At 45.2% G+C, this 26,730-nt stretch overlaps 1 pseudogene; it reads right to left on the bottom strand.

Annotated features, from left to right (window-relative positions):
* Positions 1–9,324: 9,324 nt before the first annotated feature.
* On the bottom strand, positions 9,325–10,157 carry LOC124505061 (elongation factor 1-alpha 1-like; annotated as a pseudogene).
* Positions 10,158–26,730: the final 16,573 nt, after the last annotated feature.

The raw sequence follows: 26,730 nt of genomic DNA, 5'->3' as shown, positions 1-26,730 counted from the left end.
AGAAACAAACGAGTGTCGGTGAGGATGTGGGGGAAAAGGAACCCTCGTGCACTGCTGGTGGGAATGCAAACCGGTGAAGCCGCCGTGGAAAACAGTATGGAGGTTCCTCAAAAAGTTAAAAATAGAACTCCCCTATGGTCCCGTAATCACACTACTGGATATTTGTCCCCAAAATACAAAAACACTAATTCAAAGGGATACATGCACCCCTATGTTTACAGCAGCATTATTTACCATGGCCAAGATATGGAAGCAGCCCAAGTGTCCATTAGTTGATGAATGGATAAAGAAGATGTGGTGTATATACAGTGGAATATTACTTAGCCATAAAAAAGATTGCGATCTTGCCCTTTGCGGGGACACGGATGGAGCTAGAGAATATAATGCTAAGCGAAATAAGTCAGTCAGAGAAAGACAAATACCATACGATTTCACTCATACGTGGAATTTAAGACACAAAACAAATGAGCAAAGGAGAAAGAGAGAGAGAGAGAGAGAGGCAAACCAAGAAATAGACTCTTAACTATAGAGAACACACGGATGGTTATCCGAGGGGAGGTGTGTGTGGGGGTTGAGATGGGTGAACTAGGTGAAGGGGACTAAGGAGGGCACTTGGGGTGAGTACGGGGTGTTTTATGGAAGTGTTCAATCACTAAATTGTACACCTGAAACTAATCAACACTGTATTTTAACTATACTGGAATTAAAGAAAAAAAGAATGACTCTAGAGTCTCAGCCTAAGCAACGGAACAAGTGACTGGTGGTGCCATGTAATTACATGGATAAGACTTTTGGGGAGACTGATCTGGAGAATCATCAGCCCATTAGATTACATAGTACTTTTTAAAAGTTTTTTTTAATGTTTATTTATTTCTGAGGGAGACAGAGAAAGAGAGAGAGACAGCACAAGTGGGAGAGGGGGACGGAGAGAGGGGGACACAGAATCTGAAGCAGGCTCCAGGCTCTGAGCTGTCAGCACAGAGCCCGACGTGGGGCTCGAACTCACAAACGGCTAGATCAAGACCTCCAAAGTCGGAGGCCAAACCGACTGAGCCACCCAGGCACCCCCTAGATTATATAGTACTGAAGCCACGGGGAAGAACTCAGAAGACGGCAAAAGGTCCGAGGACACGTACCCAGGGCACCCCAACGTGTGGTGTGCCCAGTAATGTCACCATCACAGCCCAGCATCCTCAGGACCCTCTGGGCCCCTTATCTAAAGCCCCCCTCTTCCTGGCCCGGTTCACAGCAAAAGGCTCTCCTTGTTTTCCCCAGTCGGCCCCGAAGCTGCCTTTATCTCAACCGCAGCTGCTCTCACAAACTGTCTTCTTCACTTTCTGGCACGTGGCCTCACCTGCTTCCTTTAGCTTTTCGGTTTGCATTAGTCTTGCTGCCCCACCGAAACTGCTGCCTCCTGGAAAGCAGGGACTATGTCTGAGAAGTCCCTGTATCATCTTCAAACTCCGACGGAGAACTATTCAGTGCTCAGAAGTCCGTGTGGCTCGACAGGCTGAGGCTGCTTGGGAAACGCCCCGTGAGTTCACGCTGGCCCTGCTGTGCCGGCGACCCCACGTCTTCCAGCCACATTCCCTCCATGGTGGTGCCACCGGGTGGGAATAAACCATTGCCTCCCGTGTCAGAGATTTAATAAGCGCCAGATAATCTCCCAGCCAGGGAGGTGGGCAAACTGAAAAGTACAAGGAAGAGAATTCACTTTCTTGGTAAACAAACGGACACAAGGCGATACAACACAAGCAAAACCCCAACTGCGTTGGAAGGGGAAAGGCCCCAGCTCCCACTCGGGGGGCTTGAGCGCACGATCTGTTTGCTGAATGAGGCAAGCCAGTTTGAACATTAAAGAGAGTTGCTCCCTATTGCATTTTGTCTCTTGTTCCCCATATTTAACCCACCACACGGTCCCATTTCACTCCACACACAAACACATCCAATTCCATCTGCTTCCTTCCATCTCCACTGGTGACCCTAGTCCACCTGAATGTCTCCCACAAGGTCTACTCCAAGAGCTTTCTGACTTCTCTCTGCTTTATTCCTGTCCACGTTTGACAAAGCAGCCAGGCATCACTTAAAAATATACACCTGACCATATCACTTGCCCGCCTAAAACCAGGCAGTGACTTATATGTGTGACTTCCTATGGCCTTGAAGATAAAATTCAAACACATTGTCCCAGGTCTGGGTCACATGGCCTTTGAATTCTAGTCAACCTAACCTCTAACCCCTCATCTCCTTGCTGCCACTCCCTGGGCACACTGGCCTTCTTTCCACTTCTTGAGCTGGCTAAGCCTCTCCAACTTACAGATTTTGCATCCCCTGTTCTCTTTTCATGGAAGGTCCTACCTCCAATCATATGACCTCTGAATGACCTCTGCCCTTGTCATTCAGATCGGGCGCAGAGAGGTCTTTCATAGCCACGCAATTTAAAGTAGCCCTCTGACACTCCCTATCAGCCAGTTTTCATATTTGCAGGGCTGGACATTATCTTCCATTTTTCTTGTTTATCTGTTTACTTCTCTGGTTACCGTCTATACGTCTCTGCTCGAATGCTCTGTGAGAGCAGACATCTTGTCTCTTTGGGTCGTTGCTGTATTCTTAGAGCTTAGGACAGTATCTGGCACTTAAAAGATAACTCTAAAAATGTTTGAATACATGAATACAATGTCTCCAGGGCCCAAGCGTTCTAATTCAATCTCTAAACAACTGCCAGAGTGAACTCTCTAAATTATCTATCGCACCAAGCCACTCCTTGCTGAAAACACGCTAGAGGTTATACATGGCCGAGAAAATATAATCCAAACTGCTTAGCATAGGCCTCAAGACCCTCCGTGAGCCAGTCTCTGCGTGTCTCTCCTGTCTCGTTTCTCACGGAGTACCCCCCCCATGCCTAATGGCCTGCAAGATGCCTAATGACTAGCACGTCCAAGATGCCATGCTGTTTCATGCCTCTGGGTCTTTGATCAAGTTCTTCATCATGTTTCAATCATCCTTTCTCTCCATTATTTTTCCCACTCTGATGCCCTCATTGACTTATTTTTTAAAGATACATCTCAAATCAGGAAGCTTTTCTGATCCCCCCCATCATCCCAAACTCCGACCTTTTCTTTACGACTTCTACTTGCCTCCATTATAGCTGCTCTAACTCTTTACTGCCCCGGTTTGCTCTCACATCTTGAACTATAAACTCCACTTGAACTATAAACTCCGGGAGGGCAGGCATACTATCGTATGTCATATCATGTTATATATCATCTTATCCCCAGATGTGACTCATGGTTGCCACTCACACAAGTGTTGGTTGACTGATGCAGTGAATGTATAGATCAATTTAGTTTGTCATAAAAATGCAAGGAACTTGAGAATGCCTGACATCACGTGCATTGGGGTTGACAGGTGCTGCTTATTCGACTGTGTTTACTGTGGCTTGGGCCCCACTTCATAAGTCAGATTCATGTAGATGAATGTTTTCAAGCGCTTAAGAAAAACGGGCTCTGGGAGAACACAGTCAATTTATCACCTAAAACCAATTCTTAGATCTTCACAGGGGAAATGAATGGGCCTGACAAGAATCTGAAATACTTAAGGAAAAGTTGATTAAAGAAGGCCTCATGAATGATTAATTACAAAATTTAATATCTGTGGGAGAGAGTTTTACTGACATTTAAATAAATGCCAACAAAACAAGCTGCAATTAAGCATTTGCCGCAGCACATAAAGCATCATCAAGGTATTCGTTCTGAATCACAATTATATAAATAAAGTATGTGCAACCCTGAAATAAAAACATTCATGTTAGTTGTGATTCATTGACTGAAGCTTTGCAATTTGAATGCATTCATTTTTAGCATGATAATTGCAAACCCTGCTGTTCAGAGGTGAGTTAACATGCCCCCTTTCCCTGGTTCTTCCGTCTACTGCTTTCTCGCTTCTAGTTATCTCAGCTTTGGCTGACACCTTTTCATAAAGTCTATAGTCAACTTTAAAAAAAATTTTTTTTAAATCATCCAAGTTAGTTAGCATAGAGTGGAACAATGATTTCAGGAGTAGATTCCTTAATGCCCCTTACCCATTTAGCCCATCCCCCCTGCCACAACCCCTCCAGTGACCCTCTGTTCTATTTGAGTCTTTTATGTTTTGTCCCCCTCCCTGTTTTTTTTTTTATTATTTTTGCTTCCCTTCCCTTATGTTCATCTGTTTTATATCTTAAATTCCTCATATGAGTGAAATCATATGATATAGTCATCTTCTGATGAACCTACCCAATGGCCCCAGCTTACTTGAGTCTTTGGGGTATGTAATTCATCGATGCAATGAATATTTATTTTTCATCCACTATGCATTAGTATGAGGCACGGCTTTGGTGAAAAAAGAAAAGCAAAAACTAAACCAAACCAAGAACAAAAACAAACAAACATAAAAACCAGACTTGTTTCCTGACCCCAAATATCCTATTATCCAGCAGGAAAACAGATATGAAATAAACATTTAATTAAGTTGTGAGCAGTACTATCAAAGAGAAGCACATGATGTTCTGAGAAACAGTAACAGGGAACCCAACTGAAATTGGAGATCCAGGCAGCCTCCCTGAGGAGGAGACCAGCTGGAGGAGAAGGGAGAAGAAAGTCCAAAGGGAGAGAGAAAAATCGTGACTTGGAAGGTATGTCTGATTGGGTCGACACAAAGATTATGGGTCCTGTTTGGCAGATAATCTTCCCCCCCGCACCGGCCCCGCAGCAGCAGAGGAAGAAGATTGTCAGATGTCACAAAGTCACCAAACATTCATGGAGATAAACATGAAATGAAGGGAAAGCATTTGTGAAGCCATATTTTAGGGAAGATAAGAGAGAGACTAGCTTACAAAACTCTCCTCATTTTGAGGGGGTTCCGAAAAGAAGAGAGAACCAAATTACTTGAGCAGACACAGAAGGAATGTCAACTTTACTATGTAGATATTCCAACAGAAGACAAGTTGGCTCCTTGTCAAGGCACTGATTCTACCACATTCCGCCCAGCACATCAGAGACTATGTGGGAAGATGGTTTTCTCTCTGACGTAGAGCGGATGTTCCCTTAATCCTTGACGGCCCGTAAGTGCAGGGTGCATCCACGCTTTCAGTTATGGGAAAGATGAAATCATTGGCTGAAAAATGTTTTATGTGTCCAGGATCACCAACAATACGTATAAAAGAGAAACTGATAGTTTTCGCAGAAATGAAACTTCCTTTGTGTGGTTAGCACATGTGATTAAAACAAGAACTGCACAGCATGCCCCCCACCCTGTTTGGGCTGTTCTAGATCTTAGGGACTTTCATTCCTTATACAGAAATAGGGAAAAGGTCTTTTTCTTTCTCCCTCTTTAAAAATTAAAAAAACATTTTTTTTTCTAAGACGGTCATTCTCATTCTTGTCTGCACACCAGAATTACTTGGGGCACTCTGAAAACTCCAGGTGCCTTGGGACACCTGCGGGAGCCCTTTATTCCATGGGGCTGGGTTGGGTTTACAGATCTGTAGTTTAAACATCTTTTCCAAGTGATTCTGACGTGCTGCCGTCAGGTTTGAGACTTGCTTTAGTGTCTATGGCCCTACCACCCTGAACGCGCCCGATCTCGTCTGATCTCGGAAGCTAAGCAGGGTCGGGCCTGGTTAGTACTTGGGTGGGAGAATCGCTTTAGTAACTCTTTATTCACCACCTGTCTTTTTATTTTCCTTTAAAAATAATCTCCTTTCTGAAAATAAAAGGAACAATGAAAAAAATAATTCAGATGATCCTGTACCTTAAAATTATAGGAGGGGCTTGGAAACTTTCACGAGAACATTGTGCTGCCCTCATCTGCCTGCAGTGCAGGTGGTGGGAAGTAGCCGGACCGTCGGCCCCGGTAGGCAGTCTGGCTTTGGCTGAGGGACTCAGCAGGGTTTTCCAGACATTCTCACTGGTCACAACTTCTACCCGACTCCACATGTCGACAACACAGTCCTGTATCTAGTCTTCTCTCCTTTTGACGGACCACATGTTCCAGGCAGGACACGTGAAAATAGGACCCCTGGGACCATACTAGCCGCCCCCATTGGCCATCACTTCTTCTCGGTTGGCTCCCAGTTTCCTCTGGCAGATGCCAAGATAGATACGCAAGCCTTTATCTGAAGCCCTTGGGGCCAGATGTGTTTTGGAATTCAGAATGTCTCAGACTTTGGAAAGGTATGTTCCACGCTCTATATTTCATGTGCCCTCCCTCAGTGAGGCTGCAGGAGCACCGTGTAATCAAGCATTTTCATGTTTGTGCAGGAAACACATAACCACTCCCGTGAAGCAAGCTGCATAAAGATTCCAAGCAGCCTCACACATGCACAGGTCGGGTTTCGCCTCTAAAGGACATTGTTAGACACCTGATGGATAGAACCTTCTTGACTTCAGAGCTCTTCGGATTTTGAGGCCGTGGATAAAGAACGGAAGACCTGGGGCAGCAGCATTATTTCAAATGGGTGCAAAACTGTCTTTTCACTGAGTTTGCTAGTTTTTCTCATCGTTTGTGGCAGACACCTACTCACATGGGGTTACATGGATTTCCACTGTCAGGTGAATTCTGAGTGTTAATACTTCCCACTTGGTCAGAAGTGGAAAGCCCAGATAATGCTACATTGTTGGGGGCGGGAGGGGTGTAAAACTAAAATAGCTTAAACAGACCGTTAGAAGCTGTTACCATTGAACCCTGATGACTCAAGTTCAGATTGTAACTCCCCGACTTCAACCTCAGGTGGGCCACATTCTGCCTGTGGTCATCCCAGTAGTTGCCTCTTCTTCGACCTCCAGGTATCTTTCCCCCTCACGTGGTAAGTTAGATTTTCTTAGTTGTACTGGCCAAATCTCTGTTGTAATGGCCTTCTTCATATCTGTCATGACAGGAGGTTCCTGGTGGGGTGTTGGGGGGGAGGGGACGTGAACATACTGCAGAGACTCAACTGTTACACATTGCGTATGTGGTCTCTGTTTTCACAAGGTGGCAAGGCCCAAGAGAAATGTGAGTTATGTGCACTTATTTCCTATTATATTGGATCCTCTTTGAATGCCAATTTTCTTCCTTGTACTCCTCAGAACCCTTGGTATCGTTGGTGGGCGGCTAAAAAAAATCCTATTGTTTTCTTAATAGTTGAGAATAGAATTCCCTTTGGGAATAAATGGTCTTCAATAAAGAAAACACCTTGAAAGCATTTGGCTATGGAAAAAAAAGTCTACAGTAGGATTCAGAAGTCTGGGCAGAACAAAGAGAGGGTAGAATCAGTTTGCATTTAAAAAATAGTTGTTGGTGGTGGTGGTGGTGGGAGGGGACGGAAAGGAGAGAGAAAGGCTGAGCATCACTGGAAATCAGCCAGAAGCCTTTATAGAACAGGGTGACCATTATTCATTCAGTTCTAACTGCTTGGAGGTCAGCAATGCAAAACCACCTCTTTCTTAATTTCTCTAAACTGTCTATAAAATCTGCTACACAAAATCTGTTGTTTATGTGTAAAAGTAAGGAAGGTGGTTCAAGAACTCAAGTGGCGAGAAAGAAAATGTTGCGAGATGCCAAGGGGAGAACAAAAAGTCAGAGGAATCGAGGGGTGGTCCTGAGAACACAAGACCCTAGGCATACACAGAAATGGCACCGGGCTTTCGATGCGAGGTGTGTTGGGAGACCATAAGTAGTCTCATCTAGATTTTAAGAGAGGGGATGACCCAGGATGTTATCTAGATTAAGGAGTAAATGCTCGACAAAGGTTACAGAAGACATTAAAAATGATCAACGCCAGGGGCACCTGGGTGGCTCAGTCAGTTAAGTGTCCAACTTAGCCCAGGTCATGATCTCGTGGTTTGTGAGTTTGAGCCCTACGTTGGGCTCTGTGGTGACAGCTCAGAGCCGGGAGCCTACTTAGGATTCTGTGTCTCCCTCTCTTTCTCTGCCCCTCCCCTGCTTGTGCTTGGTCTCTCTCTCTCTCAAAAATAAATAAACATTAAAAAAAAAATGATCAACACTAGACTTAGGAGAAGTTACAGTCACGTGCATGATAGAATCCTAGAGAGGGAATTAGAAGTTCTGGGCTTGAATTCTCTCTCTCTCTCTCTCTCTCTCTCTCTCTCTCTCTCTTTTTCCCCCCAGCTTCCAGTACCTTCCCCCTCCACCCACCCTGCTCCAAATCGAGATACAACAAACTCTAGCAGGACAGTCTTCAATACTATTTAACTTTCACACTTGGAGTTCTTTGGACTATTTCAAAATTTGTTAATGTGAGAACGCACATCCCAATAAGTGGGAAACTAACATTTGACATGATACCAACAGATTCACTCGATATTGATGTAGCTACAATTTTATATGCAACATGTGGACTTTAGTGTCGCAGGATTGGGCCTTCTTATAACAAGCTTATTGATAAACAATGATAATCTTTGCTTATCTGCCCTAACCTATGAAGGCTTGTCACCGACAGACCCTCACCCATACCTTTTCACCATGTCCTTAAAAAACAGATGATTCGGGGCACCTGACTGACTCGATCCGTTGAGCATCTGACTTTAACTCAGGTCATGATCTCCCGGTTTGTTGAGTTCCAATCCCACTGTTCCAATCCCACCTCTCTCTGTCCCCCACCCCACTCATGCAGTCTCTTGCAAAAATAAATAAACCTTAAGAAAAAAGAGGTTTAAGAAAACCCAGATGATTCTTCCTTTCAAACAATGTATTAAAAACCCACAAATTCCTACCCGAAAGAAAATGTTAATCCAGAATTATCAAATTTTGAAATTTCAGCAGATGAACAGCAGAAATAGACTGTGGGCAACTCTTACCTAGGTCTTTTACTTAAGTAGTACTGTGGGGATTTATAGTGTTGACCAAAAGAAGATCGTTTACTCATTCAACTTTGCTTTAATGGGTCTCAATTCTGCGGCAGATTTTTGGTGAAGTTGTTTCCATTAAAAAGTACGGATTTTTGGGGCGCCTGGGTGGCGCAGTCGGTTAAGCGTCCGACTTCAGCCAGGTCACGATCTCGTGGTCCGGGAGTTCCAGCCCCGCGTCGGGCTCTGGGCTGATGGCTCAGAGCCTGGAGCCTGTTTCCAATTCTGTGTCTCCCTCTCTCTCTGCCCCTCCCCCGTTCATGCTCTGTCTCCCTCTGTCCCAAAAATAAATAAACGTTGAAAAAAAAAAATTTAAAAAAAAAATAAAAAAAAAAGTACGGATTTTTAAAAGCTAATAAGTTAAAACTGCCACACACACACACACACACACACACACCCCAAATGGTCTACAAAACATTTCTCTTACCTTCTCAAGGTTTTATGATGCACTATCATTAATCATTTCTTTATTATTAAACTTAAGCGACCAGTTCTGAGACATTCTTCCACTGCCGATTATGACCGGGGTGGCAGGTATCAGGGATAGTATCCATTTAGCCTTCTGAGCTTTCAGACCCGGTGACCCCTCCAGCTCCAGCCGCCTTCCAGTCCACTGCTTTGCCGACACCCATAGCCACCATCTGTGTCACATTACGAACAGCAAAACGACCCAGAGGACAGTCAGAGGAGCTCTCAACACACGTGGGCTGCCCAGGAACCATATCAACAACGGCAGCACCACCAGATTTCAAGAACTTGGGGCCCTCTTCCAGCTTCTCCCCAGAATGACAATTAATCTTCTCTTTCAGCTCCATGAACCCGCGAGCAACATGAGCTTCTGTGAAAATCAGACTAGGGGCGTAGCCAGCACTGATTTGGCCTGGAAGGTTCAGGATAATCACCTGAGCTGTGAAGCCAGCTGCTTCCACCGGTGGGTCATTTTCACTGTCATCAGCTGCAGCACAACCAATGTCTCTGACAGACGTATGCTTGACGTGAAAGCCCGCTTTGTCCCCAGGAAGATCTTCGTTCAAAGAGCATTTCAACAAAATCTACTTTAGTTGTCATGTTGACTAGAACAGAGGGGGCCATTAGGCTGGGTTCGAGAATACGGGTCTCTACAGGGACGGTGCCAATACCATGAATTTCGTAGACGTCCTGGAGGGGCAGATGCAAAGGCTCGCCAGGTGGACAAGTTGGTGGCAGGATGCAATCTAGAGCTCCGCGGAGGGTGGCTTCGCTGGCATTGCCGTCTTTAGGGTGACTCTCCATCGCTGAACCAAAGCGTGTTTGCGCTGGGCCCCAGCAGGTTGTTGCCATTCCAAACAGAAATCGACACAAATGCTTCTGCGTTGGGCTGGTAGCCAGTTTTCTTAATGCAGGTGCTGGCTTGCTTAATGACTTCCTCCTACCTCTCCTGGCTTCAGGGTGGTGCAGTGGAATCCACTTTGTTACCAGCAACAATTAGTTGTTTCACACTGAGTCTCATGAGCCAGAGGGCATGCTCACGGGTCGGCCCATTCTTGGAGACGCCAGCCTCAAGTTCGGCAACGCCAGCAGCAACAGTCAGGAAGTGCAGTCAGTGGGAGATGTGCCTGTAATCGTGTTTCTGATTAAAGTCTGTGTCCCAGGGCATCAGTGACGGTCACATACTACTTGCTGGTCTTGAATTTTACAGGGATATATCAATGGTGGTGTCCTGTTCACGTCCGGCTTTCTTTTATCCAGATGTTGGCATACTTGAGGGAGCCCTTTACCACCTCAGGAGGCTCCTTCTCAAGTTTTTCTGTGGATCTTCTGTCGCGATCCCACCACATTTGTAGATCAGGTGATGGTGGACCCACCCCAATCCACATGTCCAGTGACAATGATATTAATAGGAACCTTTTCCTTTCCCATTTTAGCTTAGATTGAGGGGTAATTTCCATGATATCTGAGTTCTGGTGGCAAATCTATTGTGAAAAAGTGGGTTTGAATTCTGTGGCATAAAATAATCATGTAAATTTGGGAAGACACATTAACTACTCTGAGCTGCAGTTTTCTCATCTGTCCAGAGACAGAAGAAACTAATTATTGGTTCTGTCACCTGTAAAATGGATCAGACGGTAAATGAGATGCTCTAGGAAGGAGCACAGAATTTGGAAACAGATACCCACATAAGATGTACCTGTGTTGGGACACCTGAGCTGCTCGGTCGGTTAAGCGTCTGACTCTTGGTTTCGGCTCAGGTCATGATCTCATGGTTTGTGGCTTTGAACTCCACACCGGGCTCTTTGCCGACAGTGTGGAGACTGCTTGGGATTCTGTCTCCCTCTCTCTCTGCCCCTCCTGTGTGCACTCTCTCTCTCTCAAAATAAATAAATAAACTTAAAAAAAAATAAAATAGGGGCTCCTGGGCGGCTCAGTCAGTTGAGCATCCGACTTCGGCTCAAGTCATCATCTCACCGTCCATGAGTTCGAGCCCCGTGTCAGGCTCTGTGCTGACAGCTCAGAGCCTGGAGCCTGTTTCAGATTCTGTGTCCCCCTCTCTCTCTGCCCCTCCCCCACTCATGCTGTGTCTTTCTCTGTCAAAAATATATAAACATTTTTTAAAAAGTTTAAATAAATAAATAAATAAAATATAAATTTACTTAAAAAAATACACCTCTGTTTGAACCTTGCTTCTGCCAGTCACTGTCTGTATAATATTCAGTTAGCTACTTAAATTCCTAAGCCTTAGTTTCTTCATCTAAGAACAGTCCTAACAATACCTATGCCTCAGAGGGCTTTGAGAGGATTAAATATTTTAGTCTAGGTAGAGATGCTTGAGAAATATTTGACCTGTCACTTTCGGATTTAAATCATATTTCTTCACTTAATTTCCCTCTCCATGATCTTGCAAGAAAGAAATTTCTGGTTCTGCTTTATAGAGCAGTCCAATGCCACACCAACTGACCTCTGTTTTGCAGAACAATAAATAACATGAAGTAACATTCATTCAACTTTGCATTTTATCACTTATATGGAATTTAATAGCAATAGTCAAATCCATATACTCCTCTGGTTACTGACTGTAATGTGCTACGTATTAACTAAGAAAGCTCTGTTTAGGGAATGGTATCCAGAGAGGTGATACAGTTTGCCTACAGATTGTTTCATTATACAGTTTCTATATCTGATACAGGGATAATGCTTTCTCAACACCAATTCTAAATTCCAGGGCACTTTATTTTAATAATTCTGGAGAATGCAGTAGTAGTGGAACGCTTGCTCACAATTTTTTTTTTTTTTTACCTTGGAGTAACTGGGGGCCACAGCAGTCAGCTCCTTCTCTCCTCACTCCACTAAGCCAGGGGCAGGTCCACTTAGATTTATAGGAAAAGGCAATCCACAAAGAAAGAAGGTATGAAATCCTCACTTCTCCTATGAAAATGGGAAGTCCTAGTCTTTGCCTGGATCATCCTCCAACATTAAAAAAAATTTTTTAATGCTTATTTATTTTTGAGAGAGAGAGAGAGAGAGAGAGAGCGAGCAGGGGAGGGGCAGAGAGAGAGAGGGAGACACAGAATCCAAAGCAGGCTCCCGGCTCTGAGCTGTCAGCACGGAGCCCGACGCGGGGCTCGAACCCATGAACTGTGAGATCGTGACTTGAGCTGAAGTCAGACGCTCAACCAGCTGAGCCACCCAGGTGCCCCAGGTTCCACCATCTCTCATTAAATAGCCAGCCATCATTAGGATGCCTTGAGCAGGATTTCATCTCCTTAAGTACCGTTTCCACTGTCCCACTGAGGAACATCAAAAGTGAAAGGACAGGTCTATCTGCCCCCTTTCTGTGCATATTTCTTGGGTCCCTGGGCCTTGTGATTCAGTGTAGTTTGACGAGAACCCCAAAGCCGTATCAATTCAACTTCCTGCACACGTATTCAGTCTGTGGAATCTGTATCTCTCGGTTGACCCCCTTCGTGTGGATCCGGGAATCGTTAGCTCATGTGGTTGTTCAAGTTTTCACTGTGGCTGGGAATCTTGGAGGGGCATGAGAGGACAGCCGAGGCTACCAGAAAAGTAGCACTAATATTTAAAGGAAGAGGAAAGGGGCTCATGGAGAGCGCTGAGAGACAAAGGTCAGGGAAGCCGGAGAAGAACCAGAAGGGGGTGGTGGCGCCTTGGCCGAGGGGAGAAAGAAGCTCCTGTGTCTCAGGGGGGCTCGGGGGTGGGGGGTGGGGCTGAAACACAGGCTCTGGGTGTGATGCTGACCAGCACTGACGGTCCAGGAGTCCTCAGCTGTAGGAGGATGACACGTTCACCTCGGGGTGGAGGAGGGAGAGGCGGAGATGGGCTGAATGGTCTAGGGAGGAGAGTGTGCAGAGATGGTGACGTGAGAGAATAATGAGGAGAGGAAGAAGCTACTGAAGAAGCAGATTCACATGGTGATGACATTTCAGACGAAGTGATACTCTGATAGGAAGTGGGCAGCCAAAAGCTTGGCTGACACAACTGAGACTCAAAAGTAGCACAGTTGGAACATCAGGTCAAGTCTTGCAGAGCGAACCCTGTAACCGGGATGCACGTGCACGTACACGTCTCCAAGGGACTGGCCAAGTGCTGGGTGGCACAGAGACCGTAGGACTAGTTCCTACGGAATGGAGACCTTACTCCACCCTCTCCTTCTCTCTTTCCCCTAAAGTGGCAGCAAACCTTTAATTAACATTTTCTTTTCTTTTCTTTCCTTTTTAACATTTATTTATTTTTGAGAGACAGAGCGTGAGTGGGGGAGGGGCAGAGAGAGAGGGAGGCCCAGAATCCGAAGCAGGACCCAGGCTCCAAGCTGTCAGCACAGAGCCCGACATGGGGCTTGAACCCACAAAACCCGAGACCATGACCTGAGCTGAAGTCGGACGCCCAACCGACTGAGCCACCCAGGTGCCCCTCTTTTTTTTTTTTTTTTTTTCAAGAACGCATTTTGAAAGAGCGGGAAACTGACCCAACATTTTTCCACCTGGACGTATGAACCACATAAAGCTCAACTGGCAGTGGTACGCGTGAAAAAACACCTTTCAGATTCTGTAGCAGACGGTGGGTTCACTGATACAATATTGTCAACAAGACATGTAACATTTCAACCTTTTGTTATATGTGGTTATCGGCGTTTTATAGGAACAGGAGACATAGGCGTCTTAGTTCACAGACTCAGTTGATCCAGAAATATAACATTTCTTGTAACTCAACTCTATGTTCAATCCTCCTACTGTCAGGCTAAGAAGAACCATCTCAGGGGGTGCCTGGGTGGCTCAGTTGAGCGCCCGACTTCGGCCGGGGTCGTGATCTCACAGTTTGTGAGTTTGAGTCCCATATCGGGCTCTGTGCTGTCAGCGCGGAGCCTGCCTCGGATACTCTCTCCCCTCCTCTCTCGGCTCCTCCCCCACGGGTTTTCTCTCTCTCTCGATATAAATAAATAAACTTAAAAAAAAAAAAAGAATAACAATCTCAGGTAGTTTTGGGTTTCTCCCTCTTTCCGTGGGGTTGAGGCAAAGGCCCGAGAGGGATGCACATGTGCTTTGGCCGGTCACCAAGAGGGGGCGCTTCAGAGCCTGAGTCAGCTGCTGGAGCCGAGTCACCCTGAGACTGCGGTTGCCCTTGTCGTGGCCCTTCAGGATGCGGGCCTCGCGCAGATGTCCTGCTTCATCACTTAAGAGGTGATGGACCCCTGGGCCGAGTCTGGGAGAAGCCGTTTGCTCTCTGGGGGTCTTGCTACCTCCCGGGGGGCACTGCCTAGAGAGAAGGGAAACTTGGCTCCTGGACCCACCATCCCCTCTGACCCCGGCTTCTCCCACACGTTTCGTCTACACGCCAGGTCCAAAACTCTAAGCTCCCCCCTTCAAGACGCAGAGGCCAAAAGCGCTCTTGGGCCGTTTCGACTTTCTGGCCAGCTGGATCCCTTCTCTGAGGTGACGAGCTCAGGGTCACCCATACGCTCGGAAAAGAGGAAATGCCAGGAGAAGCGTGTCAGAGTGAGGATATCACTGCACCCACATTAAATTCTCTACTCCCGCAGCAGCAAAATTAAAAAACAAAAACCAAAAAGCTAGATAGGGTCTTAGGTATTTGCATGGAAGTGTCCTTCCCATTCTAAGATTGCATGATTCTGCTGATGTTAGGCGAGGCCCTTTGGTCTGTGTGGCCAGAAAGGACACAGAAGCCACGGGCAGGGGTGGAGGCAGACAGCAGCAGGGGTCAGATGCCGAGGGACGAGGGCTCGAGATCTGAGAGTGCCTGGCAAGGTTCTTAAGAAATAATAGTGACCCAAACCGAAAACTTTTATCTGATGCCTCCGTGTGGAACTCCGCCTCCTCTCTGGAAACCTCTGGCCGCGACATGGAGGTGTCTAACCCGTCTGCCTGGCGAGGCCCAACTATTCTTTCATTCCGGTTTTCTCCTCTCCGACTGCGGCTCGACAGGATGTCTCGATCCGTGGCTCCCTCATTCTCTGGCTCTGGGGTCAGGACTGTGATGCATCATGGCAGCCTCCGAAATGTGACAGAACCCCGTTATCAGTGAACGTTCGTTGATGGGGTTTGTTCCGAGCCCCGTGCAAGGTTTCACCTACCGTACACCTCCGGGGCTCGCATCACCCAGCACAGCGTGTCCCCAACGCCTTCCGTGCCACTGCTCCACGAGTTTGGAGAAGGAGAAAAGCGTGAGGTAGAACTCAACTGCTGAGTCAGAAAGGCATGTGCTTGTGACACTTGCTTTGCAGCTGCCTTTTGGAGTCCCACTTAAAAATAGCTCAAGCTCGATCTGCACGAGTTCTGACCTGAGTGGATATGTCCGAGTTCAAGAAAGAAGACTTATTCTTAGAGCGTTACAAGCAATAAAAGAAAGTCTCAGCTCCAACAACATCCACAATTAAGGCTAATAATATCCGTCTCCTGGACATGTGCTTTGAAGGTTAAATGTGACTGCATAGATCCGACTATGCAGAGGAAAGAATACAGAGTACCATTCAGATATTTACTGGTATTGTTCATTGTTATCATATATTCAAGGGGTATAGCAGGTGCTTTTGTACTTTAGTCCGACTAGCAAATCCACGCGGAGGTTCTTCCCTCCAAACCTTAGTATTGAAATCGGATTCTGGAATACCAAGGCATCTGTTTTTAAATTGCTAGTTAAGACGAGTGTCCTGCCTTTTAGGTTACATTTTAGAAACGGATTCGATCAGAGAAATATTTTGATGTTGTAAATACCTACACGTCAGCCTATCTAATTGGAAATTAATCACAATATTTAGGCATCGTCACCAGAAATTTCTCATATTCATAAAACAAGGCAATGGTTATTTACTTCCTGGTATTATGATATGTTTCGGGAGCACTCAGTGTGACTTACATGAAAGGAATAAATGCTGGTTCCATGGAACTCCACTGTCGGAATAACGAATGCTTTAAAAATACGTTGATTCAGAGCCTGCCCAAATCTCTCCCTCGGGCTGTGGAAAGTGTGCCCCAGTGCATCTCAGAAGGAGAGAAACTTCCTTTGCCCACTTCCTGTACATTCTCTGGAGCTGGGCTTCTAGCCAGTGTGAGCAGAAAATGACTAAAGTGTGAGGAGGTTAAGAGCGACATGGTGTTCTCAGCATCTCTCAAAGGCACTTAGGAAATGGGTTGCAGGGAACTGGGGACCAGCCAGAGGACTCCCCAGAGAGTCCAGTTCAGCTGATTATTCCACACGATTACATATTCAAATTGGCTTGAATTCCCCGGGCACCACCGTGGGGATGTCAGGCGAGGAGGAAAGGCAGCAGGCCAGGTAGGGTAGAGCAGTGGAGGAAGCTGGTCGGGCATTAAAAATGTGCTACAGATATTTCCCTATGGGGAAAAAGCCCCACAACCACAAACACTTAGGGAAGAGCTATGTTTCGAAAAAATGAGGTTGAATTTCCAAGTGACACATGATAATCTCTTTCACTACATTAAGAATTCTGTCTTACATTAGCAAGGACTTCTTTTTCTTGAATCCTTTGTAAATGGCTTTTCAAGAGCCTCCTACGACAGCCAGATAAGTTAACACAGACCTACCCTGCTGTCTCGACTAAAAAGCTCAGGAATAAGGAGCAAATGTCTGTGACATTTTGGTTGAGTGGGGTTGGTGTTGGGGGAACTATTGAGTGTAAGTAGCTACAAGCAATAACCTTTGTCTCCACTAATGCGTTTTGAGAAGATTCAGGGTTGTGTTGGACAGTGTGGGCAGAGGCAGGGGAGTTCGGAAAACAGAGGTGATTGTTTACTAGCCTTGTATGTTTGTGACCTTTCAATGGCAAAATATAAAAAGAACTTTGCAAAATCATGTTGCAATGACAGAAGTAGAATAAATAGAATAGGAACATAAAAATAAGAGAGAATACGATCTGTTGAAAACACACTGTAGGGGTAAAAATCTTTAATCAAGTTGGCTATTTCACTCAGGAATAGATCCTCCCCAGACATGGGGGGATTGGCCACAGGAGGGGGAATGGAATTAGGAGGAGGTGGGGTTAAATTGGGATAAAACGGAGCGGAGACTTAGAGGTGAGGGATTTGGACTCGGCACAGCATATGGACAACAGACCATAGGCGATGTGCTGTACGATATGTACCAGGAGGACCGAGTATGAGGGTGAGGGCCATGAGTTGTGACCATAGAGAATTTCAGGCAAGCAACCTTCAATAACGACGGATGGAAATGGATATGTCAGCTGATAATTCACAGAACAGCATCTACACTTTAGGAAATTCACTTAAAAAACCTTCACCTCCTCAGGGCGCCTGGGCGGCTCAGTCAGTTGAGCGTCCAACTCTTGATTTCGGCTCAGGTCATGATCTCACAGTTCGTGAGTTCCAGCCCCAGGTCGGGCTCTGCACTGCCGGTGTGGAGCCTGCTTGGGATTCTCGCTCTCTCTGCCTCTCCCCCACTTGCCCACCCGCATGCACTTGCTGCCTCCCTCTCTCTTGCTCGCTCGCTCAAAAACAAATAAAAATTTAAAGATTTCCACCTCCTCTTCAATAAAAGGTATAAGAATTAGAATATCTGTGAGATATTGCTTCTTTTTTCTTTTTTTTTTTTAATGTTTATTTTTGAGAGACAGAGGCAGAGAGACCGAGAACGAGCAGGGAAGGGCAGAGAGAGAGGGCGATACAGAATCGGAAGCAGGCTCCAGGCTCTGAGCGGTCAGCACAGAGCCTGACGTGGGCTCAAACGCATGAACCGCGAGATCACGACCTGAGCCGAAGCTGGACGCCCGACTGAGCCACCCAGGCGCCCCTGTAAGATACTGTTTTTTACCTGTTAAAATCGTGAAAGGTTTAAAAGGTTGCAGTTCTTTGATGGTGCCCCGAAACTCACACGCTGTTACTAGCCACCTAAACTGGTGTAAGTCTTTTGGAGAACCGCTTTACGTTTCATGTCAAGAGCTTTGAATTTTTCTTCAGCTTCTAAGACTACAACAAAAAATAGTAAAAACAATCATTTGCTGAGTGTCAATTGTCTGACAGATAATATGCCTGGCACTCCGTGCATCTTATGTCTTTTAATCCCTACAACAACCTTAGGAGGCAGCTACTATTATCCAGTTGAACCCTATAAGAAAAAAATGAAAGTATGGACAACATTTACATACCAATATGTTACTACAGGATTGTTAAGAGAAGCAAAGACTAGAAACCCTTCTTCCTCCTTCCCACTGCTAAATAAAACCCTGAGGATAAACCTAAATGTCTCAGAATCCAGGGATTACTTAATCCTGGATTACTTAATCCAGTTTTACTTAAGTGAAACTACTCAGTGGAATTGATATATTTACCCTAGTGTTCTTTTTTTTTTTTTAATTTTTTTTCAACGTTTATTTATTTTTTTTTGGGACAGAGAGAGACAGAGCATGAACGGGGGAGGGGCAGAGAGAGAGAGGGAGACACAGAATCGGAAACAGGCTCCAGGCTCCGAGCCATCAGCCCAGAGCCCGACGCGGGGCTCGAACTTACGGACCTCGAGATCGTGACCTGGCTGAGGTCGGACGCTTAACCGACTGCGCCACCCAGGCGCCCCTACCCTAGTGTTTTTTTTTTTTTTTTTTTTTTTTTTTTTTTTTTACCCTAGTGTTCTTAAAGAACACATAATGGCATGGAAAGATACATGCCTGAGTCTGCTATCGCTCAATAAAGCTGTGTAACACAAACGGGCCCTAATTCTGGGTGGCAGGCAACAATTAGCATTTACTTCTCAGGCACGCATCTGCAGGAAAGCTGGGGTGTGGCTCTGCTTTTGGCTTCAAAACCTGGCTTTGGTTTCAGGCTCAGGTACGAGGCACTGTGTTCGTGTTGGAGCCCAGGCTGAGGGGCACCTGCTACCAGGGGGGAAGCTCTTCTCATGGCCAACTCCTGCAGTGAAAGAGAGCAAGAGTGCAAGAGTAGATACACAGTACATTTTAGGCATCTGCTTGCTTCAAGGCAGCTAGCTTCTCATTTGCCAAAGCAAGTCACAGGGCCAAGCCTAAAGTCCAGGGGTGGGGAGGTACCCTTTGCCTGCCGTGAGGATGTGGCAACAAAGTGTATACATAATTCTATTATAGGGCAATGAAGAATCGGCACCAATCTCTCGATCTACCACAGTCTGGCATCCATCACTGTTATTCACATCCCTTCCACATATTATACTCACCCCCCAGCCCCACAGCCCCCAAATCTCGTTCCATGACGGCATCAGGCTAGAAAGATCGCATTGCTATATCTATGGCAACTCCAGATGTGATGGCTCTCGGTCTGTAGACCTTTGACCGAAAGGACAACTTATCTGTCTTCTCCCATGTGCAACATACCAAAGTGGTACGGAACGAGATGACCACAGTGAACGTCCCCGTTCTAGTAGGGGAGAGTGAGAAGCCGAGAGCAGTCATGAGTTTACAGTAATTGTGAAATCCTGGTAGGCAAATGTTGCTGGGTTCCCTATCTTGGGGGCACGGAATGTTCTTGGATTGGACCCCATTACCGCTCCCTGGGAACAGCTCTCCAGACCCCTTGGACTTTTCCCCAGGCTCTTGTTTCCACAATTTGAGAGGTCCTTCTTTGCCAAAATTCCCTCCCTGGCCACATCTGAGGACAGCATTGGAGAATATGCCCCATTTGGTGGCTGGGCAGCCTTCTCAGTCTGCTTCCTGCCTAAAGGAAGTGGGGTCTCACGAGGAGGAATCCAGAGGTATTTCCATATCTCAAAGAGTCACAATTACTTTTCATTCAAGCTGAGAGAATGTTTCTCTCTATACAGTTTCATTTTTCGCCCCTGTAAATCCTAGGACTTCTGGGCTATGTTTGTTCACTCTCAGTTCTATGAGCAAACCTGCCATGTTTCCCCTGCACCCATGTCTTGTATCTTACAGCACCTTTTCAAATTAGCAACGAGCCATTTATCCTGTCAACACTGCCTTGAAACTTCCTCATCATTCCAGCTTCATCGCATCCATTTTCTGTTCTTTCGTTTACTGCAAGTAGTGGTTAAAGAAAATGTTTCATGACTGTATGACACGGGTCAACATTTTCCTAGGCCCCTACAACGATTTTCTTCTCGCCTTCTCCCCAGTCCCAAAGCTGATGGCGCACCGTTTGGGATTTATTATGGCGGCACCCCGTGTCTAGTACTAATCTCTGTCTTACTTGGCCATTGCCACAATAATGCCAGTAACAAACAGCCAGAAAAATCTCAGAGGCATGTCGCAATAAACATCAGCTCCTCTCTCATGGGGATTGGCTGGGGCTGGGCGCCAGCTGCCTGAGCTCTTGGCCTTGAGCGGGGTTCACGTCCGCTCCGCTTGTGGTCATCCCGCAGCTGTGGCTGTAGGAGCTCTTCTCCTTACCGACAACGAACAAGCCCAAGCACATCAGCACATTCCAAGCCTCTGCTTGCATCATGATGTATTACTAACCGTGTGCTTGTATTCTGTGCTTTTGATACTTTGGGTCTTGCTGACCGTGGAGCAACTGCTTCTCCAGAATTAGTTAATTCCTAGAGATAGCAAACAAGAGCCCTCGGTGCAGCTTTCTTAGGCAAACCAGTCCAAAGGCCTTTACCCCAACCACCTCCATTATCATTCTCTTAGGCCAATATTCCCTTGCCCCAGTCTCCACAGGGCCAGGGACCAGACAACTAAGGGACAGCCCCCATACCACAGAGCCCACTGAAATTATTCAAACTCACCAATCCTGCTCATTCCTTCCCACAGAAACCACAACAGAACTCTGGTCCACATTTCCTCCTCACGCCTTCTACCTCCTGACCGAGCCTGGTGCTTCCCTGTGTACCCAGTGGTGTGGCATGCCTCCTTCTCTTGACAACTGTGAGGACAACAAACATTCTTTCCAATGACTGTTATTTCCTCAGCTGTGGGCCTTGCCATACATAAATAATAAAACCTGTATTTTAAGGTCACCTGGCCAAGCTCAAAGTCAAGGTGCAGGTAAGTACTCTTTGCCTCTCAGCTTGGCAAGAACGGATACATTATCTCTATCAGAAGGGAGTGAAGGATTGGACATTTTTCACCAGAATGGCAACAGTGTGGATGCATCGTTCCACTAGAGGGGAGTGAAGAATTGTGACCAATAATTAAATCTGCCATGCTACGTATGTATATATGTATGTATATATATATATATATATATATATATATGTATACATACATATATATACACATATATATACATATGTATACATATATATACACATTTATATACATATGTATACATATATATACACATATATATACATATGTATACATATATATATATATATATATACACATATATATGTATATAACCTCAGACAAAAAATTGACACATGCAACATGATTTCAGATATGTAAAACGGAAACTATACAGAGAAATAAGTCTTGAAAGAAAACGATTCAGGGGCCCCTGGGTGATTTAGTCAGTTAAACATCCAGCTTCGGCTCAGGTCATGATCTCACCTTTCGTGAGTTTTGTGCTGACAGCTCAGAGCCTGGAATGGAGCCTGCTTCGGATTCTGTGTCTCCCTCTCTCTCTGACCCTCCTGGCTTGCACTCTGTGTCTGTCTCTCTCAAAAATAAATGTGTTAAAAAAATTAAAAAGAAAAGAAAAAGGAAAAGAAAAAAGATTCAAATGTTAATAGGGTGTATCTTTGGGTGCTAGGGCCAAAGATGATTAAAATTATTCTTTCTTCCTCTGTTTTACCAATGGTTTCTCATGAGAATATATTCACTTTGAAATTAAGAACCAGAAGCTTCTAATGGAGTCTTCTAGTATTACACTAAAATTGCTTGAATATCTTCTGTTTAAGATCATGAACAGCAGGGGCCAAGAGGTTTTGTCACTGATTCTACCTGTGAGAACACAAAGATCCCAGAGCAGGGAATCCGGCAGGGTCTGACACGGGTCTTCGTCTTTTTCTTCGCTATTTAAAGTGCAGTGCACGGATCACCAGCAGTGGAATCGGCCTGGGCACTTGTTAGAAATACATACTTCCTGGGGCGCATGGGTGGCTCAGTCCCTTGAACCTCCGACTTCAGCTCAGGTCATGATCTCACAGTTTGTGAGTTCAAGCCCCGCTCCGGGCTCTGTCCTGTTAGCACAGACCCCACTTCAGATCTCCCGTCCCCCTTTCTTTCTGCCCACCCCCACATGCTCTCTCTCAAAGATAAAGAAACATTAAAAAAAAACATACTTCCAGTCTTCACCCCAGACCTACCGAATCAGATTTATAGTTCAAGGGCATTCTCCCAGGTCGTTTGCATGTCCATTAAACTTTGAGATGCACTAATCTATTTCACGCTGCTTATTATAACATCGTTTAAAGGAAACACATTGTCACTTCAATATTCAAAATGGTTGATGGGAATTATTACCATAAAATGAAAAACACACGGGTAGTGGGATAAATAGGCCAACAGACGGGCTGGCCCAGTGACCAACTACCAATCATTTTCACACAATAAAAATGAATTAGGGGCGCCTGGCTGGCTCAGTCGGTAGAGCACGTGACTCTTGATCTCAGGGTTGTGAGTTTGAGCCCCACACCGCGTGCGGAGATTTATTATTTAATAATAGAGATTATTTATTTAATAAATAAACTTAAGACACGAATTATTCAATCTAGAATATTTCTTGATTGCCAGTCCGACGCGAGCCCCTGGTCCAGACAGAATAGCATTTCCTCTCAAAATTGTGCCCAAGAACTGTCATTCTGAGAGGTGTTAAGAAGATGTTAACAGGCATCCCCTGTATTCATTTCCTACTGTTACTGTGATAAATTACCACATACTTGGTGCCTTAAGGCAGCACATATTTTTTTTCTCTTCTAGTTCTGGTGAGAAGTCTGAAGTGGGTGTCGCTGGGCTACCGTCAAGGTGTTGGCACAGCTCTGTTCCCCTGGAGGCCCGAGGGGAGACTCTGTTTCCTTCCCTTTTCCAGCTTCTACCGCCTACCCACACTCTTTGCCTCCTTCCATCTTCAAAGCCAACAATGGCCTGTAGTGTTTCCCATGAGGCATCACTCTTCAAAAAAATTTTTTTAACTTTAGTTGACACACGATGTTACAATAATTTCAGGTGAACAGCATAGTGATTCCACATCTTTGTATGTTGGGCTGTGCTCACCACGGGCATAGCTGCCACCTGTCACCGCACGGTGCTATTATAGTACCAGTGACTATATTCCCTCCGCTGGTGCCTTTTATCCCTGTGACTTGCTCATCCCGTAACTGGAAGCCTGTGTCCTCCGCTCCCCTTCACCCATTTTGACCGTCCCCCCAACCCTACCCTCTGGCCCCCATCAGTTTGTTCTCTGTATTTATGGGTCTGGTTCCATATTTTGTTTATTCATTTGTTTTTCAAATTCCACACAGAAGTGAAATCATAAGGTATCTGTCTTTCTCTGTCTGATTTATTTCACTTAGCATAATACTCTCTAGGTCCATCCATGTTGTCACACATAGTAAGATCTCATCTTTTTTTATGGTTGAGTGACATTCCAGTGTGAGTGTGAGTGTGTGTGTGTGTGTGTGTGTGTGTATTCTCTCTCTCTCTCTCTCTCTCTCTATATATATATATATATATATATATATCCATCTTCTTTATTCATTCATCTATGGATGGACACTTAGGTTGCTTCTATATTTTGGCTGCTGTAAACAATACTGCAATGAACATAGGGGTGCATATACCATCTTGATTTAATGTTTTTTACCTTGATTTTTTTCATTTAATTTTTTTTTATTCGAGAGATAGAAAGCATGTGCACAAGTGGGGGAGAGGGGCAGAAGGAGAGAGACAGACAATCTTAAGCAGGCTCCACACTCACTGTGGGGCCTGATATGGAGCTCGATCTCATGCCCCTGGAATCATGACCTGAGCCGAAATAAGAGTTGGACGCTCAACCTACTGAGCCACAGAGGTGCGCCAATGTTTTTTCTGTGGGTAAATACCCAATACTGGAATTCTTGGATTACATGGTATTTCTGTTTTTGGCTTTTTGAGGAACCTGCTTTCCAGTGATCACTCCAGTTTACATCCCCACCGACAGTGTGTGAGGGTTCACGCTGCACCACCCTTAAAATGACTCTTTTCTGCCTCCCGACTCCACTTTTAAGGACCTTTTTGATTACCTCGGTCCCTCCTACGTCATCCAGAATAAGCTTGATATTTTGAGGTCCGCTGATTAGCAACCTTAATTTCATCTGCTACCTTAATTCTCTTTGCCACGCAAGGCTCCAGGGCCCAAGACGTGGACGTCTTTGGGAGGCCATTATTCTGCCTACCATGCCTAAGAAAGAGAGGTTTGGCTGGTCACCTACATCTGCAAGTAATACTTCCTTCTTGGACCTGTTCAGTGTACATCAGCATAGCAAAGGCTCTGAGGATTCTGGAAGTAAGGAAGCCTATTTAACTTTGTCCAGGAGCTCTTGTTTTACTCATACAGGTCATGAAGCCAAGCCAGCGAAATACAGAGACATTCGGGGAAAATTAAAGAACGGGTTTCTGCCCTAAAGGAGCCGAGGAAAGCTTTTTACTTTTTAATCATCTATTGCAAATTAATCCCGGATTCATTAGTGCTGAGGGAATGCAGGGCAGAAGAGTGAGTGAGAACATCTGTAGAAACCAGAAGCCCTAATTACCAGGCCCCTACTCCATTATGAGGACACCGTCGAGCCCGTAGTGGTTGTGGGAGGCTACGCCTGTTTCCATTTTCACCGGTGACATATTGCGGCATGATGAATAATTACAAAAAAATCTGTCCAGGTCACTTCCTTAATCTCTAGGACTCTGTTTCTTGTATGTAAAACTGCCTCAACGACATCCCTTTCCTCCAATATCACTGGGGTTTTTTTGTTTTTTTTTCAACGTTTTATTTATTTTTGGGACAGAGAGAGACAGAGCATGAACGGGCGAGGGGCAGAGAGAGAGGGAGACACAGAATCGGAGACACAGAATCAGCCCAGAGCCCGACGCGGGGCTCAAACTCCCAGATCGCGAGATCGTGACCTGGCTGAAGTCGGACGCTTAACCGACTGCGCCACCCAGGCGCCCCAACTGGGGGTTTTAATTAATGTTAAAATGCTCTCTGGCATTACATGCGGAAAGAGTTATTAAATTCCAGTGCCAAATATTATGATGGTAATGAGGACCAACTTGCCGATATTTCGTTATAGGTGCAACTTTTTAAAAAAAATTTTTTTTTTTCAACGTTTATTTATTTTTGGGACAGAGAGAGACGGAGCATGAACGGGGGAGGGGCAGAGAGAGAGGGAGACACAGAATCGGAAACAGGCTCCAGGCTCTGAGCCATCAGCCCAGAGCCTGACGCGGGGCTCGAACTCACGGAGCGCGAGATCGTGACCTGGCTGAAGTCGGACGCTTAACCGACTGCGCCACCCAGGCGCCCCGCAACTTTTTTTTCATTAATGTGCTGCATAAATCGTCGGTGGCTACATACAGTATTATCCCTGTAGCCAGAAAAGCCAGCTTCTTTCATCTTTTAGATGTCTCATGTAGAAAACCAAGAAATGTAAACTAGAGAAAGCTGTGTCTTGTAAAAAAAAAAAAATTCCCAGAAGGCATTTGTTTTATGTGGTGAGCATAAAGATTGCCTACAATAAAAAAGCTTGAAAGGTCTCACTTGTTCCAAGATTATTCATGCAGCAATTATGCTATTGATGACTCTCTGTTTTTATGATAATATATTATAAGCTATTCTGAACCCACTCAACAAAGCATGGTATAATGCTTGCAATCTTCCTCAGGACCTCTTTCGCTAAGATACCCATTCGGTTCCTTAACTGGGAAAGGCTAAAGAATACAGGCATGTTTAAAAAAGAGATAAAGAATGAATCACTTGGAATCTACAATGAACTGGGACTTATCATTTTAAAGTGAAGAATGACAAGAGAGAGGAATTCCTGACTACTGTGACTTGTATTCCAGATTATCTTATTTATCACAGTACAAACACATCCAGTGATCTTTGGAATTGTGCACATGGCCCAAAGGAAGGGGGCCTATTTATCTTACAATTTACCAAGAGCAAAAGGGCTTTCCCAACTCTGACCTTGAATTTGGCTTCGAGTTTAGGTTTTCAAGTAACTATTCACATTTCAAGAGAGCATTATTATTTAGGTTCGTAAGGCTGTTGTAGAGTACAGAACCCACTAATTTCTCTTTAAAAATTTCACTTTAAAAATAGTTCTTGTGGTCGTTTTGCCTGGGTGAATGTACATGAAAAGAAAGCCAAAATACCTACTAAAGGAAGGTGTGCTCCCTGATCTCAGAGGTTAAACCTTAATCTTGTTTGTCTCAAGTTTTGTGACAAGCTTTTTG

The sequence above is a fragment of the Lynx rufus genome, unplaced genomic scaffold (assembly GCF_022079265.1).
Source record: "Lynx rufus isolate CCGP_SWC_20201006 ecotype Redwood Valley unplaced genomic scaffold, mLynRuf1.p SCAF_9, whole genome shotgun sequence".
Taxonomy (NCBI): Eukaryota; Metazoa; Chordata; class Mammalia; order Carnivora; family Felidae; genus Lynx; species Lynx rufus.
This window is presented reverse-complemented; position numbering and strand designations above follow the sequence as displayed.